The 2,929-nt window shown below is 42.7% G+C and overlaps 1 pseudogene; it reads right to left on the bottom strand.

Annotated features, from left to right (window-relative positions):
- Nucleotides 1-875: 875 nt before the first annotated feature.
- LOC119321391 lies at nucleotides 876-1,323 on the bottom strand (annotated as a pseudogene).
- Between the last annotated feature and the right edge of the window lie 1,606 nt (nucleotides 1,324-2,929).

Raw genomic sequence — 2,929 nt, 5'->3', positions numbered from 1 at the left:
TAGAGCTAGAAGCTTTTGAACATCATGTCGTTCTTGAGAAGAAATGCATGTCAAATTTCATCGCGTCTGCACCGACAACAAGAAGATGTCTGTCAACAGAACCTAGGGGATAGTGAAAGCACGAAGCCACCTCTCCTCATTCCTCAAGAAGAGACCTAACCTACTGTGTGTAGTGTCACGTTGCACTAAAATACGTCAAGAGTATGCTAGTCTGGTCACTAACAAGCATCCACGTACTTGATCAAGAGATCCCGATGCTTCCAAGTCCTAGGATGTGAACAACGTTGCAAAAGCAACTCCATGTGGCTGTGAAGCTCTACTCTATTCCTTGCTCTGGCTCAGGTTCGAAGAATGACTAATGGCCATGTTCTATCTTTCTTCTCACGTTAAATAGAAGCACACTACTCTCTCACCTTGAATAGAAGTACTATCAGATTAGCTCGGATCTGTGGTGAAGCAACTGCTATTAACTTGGGTCTGGTGTGAAGCATTAATGCTTCTATGCATTTAATCTTGTTGTTCCGTGCATTTTACTCCTGATATAAGGAGGGTACGGTATCCATGACGTCTTGAGCTCCCGTATAAATCATATTTGTTTTTGAGTTTTGTTTCAATTACTGCACTAAAGATTCACTATGTTCTGGATTTATTAGATCATGACACTCGAGAAAAGAGTTAATTTGATTGCTGAAGGGAACGAAATGGAGTTCTCACTCTATTTTCCCCCTAAGATTACGTTAAAAACGTATGAAATCCGGATACTGAATCCAGGTACGCGGCTGCATTCGATCAAGCGGGATTAGAATACATTGGTTGATCCAACAGCTAACAATTCGTGCTCCATAGTTCCATTCACAGCAAGATTCGCAAAAGACGAACACAACTAATCTCCGGCCAGACCACGAACAGAGCATGAGACCACATGACTTGAGAAGACCCAAATCTACCAGACCCGACACACTACTCTACTGCTGGAACGGTCACTGACGACAAACGCCCATGCGGTGCCAAAAGCTCGCGTGACTGGAGGCTCGAACGATTAGGCGATGGCGACCTGGACGGACTTGGTCTTCTTCTCCAGCGGCGGCTGCTTCTTGACGGTGACGGTGAGCACGCCGTTCTCGCAGCGCGCGGCCACGGCGCCGGCGTCCGCGTCCTCAGGCAGCCGGAACTTGCGCACGAACGACCGCGGCGACGCGCGACATTCCAGCCGGATGTAGCGGCAGTCCGCCTCCTCCTCCTCCCGCTTGCGCCGCCGTTGCTGGCGCTCTTCATCACCAGCACGTTGTCCTCCTCTAGAGTCACCTGCTCATTCAGGGCGATATTTAAAATTTGTATTCATTTTTAAAATTCAAAAATATATTTTGAATTCAAGAATATTGATAAAAAAATGAAGAAGTTTCGAACTCAAGAATATTTTTTGAACACGGACATTTTTGAATTCACCAACATTTTTTGATAGTCATGAACATTTTTCGAAATTTATGATCATTTATTGAACTCGTGATTTTTAGTTTGAGAACTTTTTTTAAGTTGCAAATATTATCTGAATTCAAGAACATTTTGCGGACTCGCGAACACTTTTTGAAACATTTTTCAAAATTGTGAACATTTTTTTTTCAAACTTGTGAATATTTTTTCAAATTCGATTTTTGTTTGGGAGCTTTCAGTGATCATATCGAGCTTCCTCGGAATATGAAATGTAATATACGAGTGATAAAAATGTTTTGTGTTTGTATATTTAAATTATATCTAGTCCCTACTCCAATGCCTTCTGCAACATTTTCTCCGGTGTTGTTTCATTGATGCAGGATCGTAACCTAACTACACTTGCATGCAACACTTCACATTCTCTTGTCGTCTTCACTCTTCACCACCCATGGATAGAGCTAGAAGCTTTTGAACATCATGCCGTTCTTGAGAAGACATGCATGTCAAATTTCATCACGCCCGCACCGACAACAAGGAGATGTCTATCAACAACAACTAGAGGATCGTGAGAGCACAAATCCACCTCTCCTCATTCCCCAAGGAGGGACCTAACCTACTGTGTGTAGTGTCACGTTGCACTAAAATACGTCAAGAGTATGCTAGTCTGGTCACTAACAAGCATCCACATGCTTGACCAAGAGATCCCGATGCTTCCAAGTCCTAGGATGTGAACAAGGTTGCAAAAGCAACTCCATGTAGCTGTGAAGCTCTACTCTATTACTTGCTCTGGCTCAGGTTCGAAGAATGACTAATGACCATGTTCTATCTTTCTTCTTACGTTAAATAGAAGCACACTACTCTCTCACCTTGAATAGAAGTACTATCACATTAGCTCGGATCTGTGGTGAAGCAATTGCTATTAACTTGGGTCTGGTGTGGAGCATTAATGCTTGTATGCATTTAATCTTGCTGTTCCATGCATTTTACTCCTGATATAAGGAGGGCATGGGTATCCATGACGTCTTGAGCTCCCTTATAAATCATATTTGTTTTTGGGTTTTGTTTCAATTACTACACTAAAGATTCACTCACAATGTTATGATTTATTTAGATCATGACACTCAAGAATAGAGTTAATTTGTTAGATCGTGGAACCCACAGAGATGGGTTGACAGATCGTGCAGTCGTTCGGTTGCTGAAGGGAACAAAACAGAGTTCTCAGTTCTCACTCTAGTTCCGCTAAGATTATGTGAAAAACATATGAATCCTGATACTGAATCCAGGCACGCGGCTGTATTCGATCAAGCGGGGTTAGATACAGAGCTTGATCGGACAGCTAACAACAATTCGTCCTCCATAGTTCCATTAACAACAAGATTCACAAAAGACGACCACAACTAATTAATCCCCGGCCAGATCACGATCAGAGCATGTGACCACAAGAGAAGACCCAAATCTACCAGACTCGCAACACTAATCTACTGCTAGAACGATCACT

The sequence above is a fragment of the Triticum dicoccoides genome, chromosome 6B (assembly GCF_002162155.2).
Source record: "Triticum dicoccoides isolate Atlit2015 ecotype Zavitan chromosome 6B, WEW_v2.0, whole genome shotgun sequence".
In the NCBI taxonomy this organism is placed as follows: Eukaryota; Viridiplantae; Streptophyta; class Magnoliopsida; order Poales; family Poaceae; genus Triticum; species Triticum dicoccoides.
Note: the sequence above shows the minus strand (reverse complement) of the source record. Positions and strands in the feature narration are given on the sequence as shown.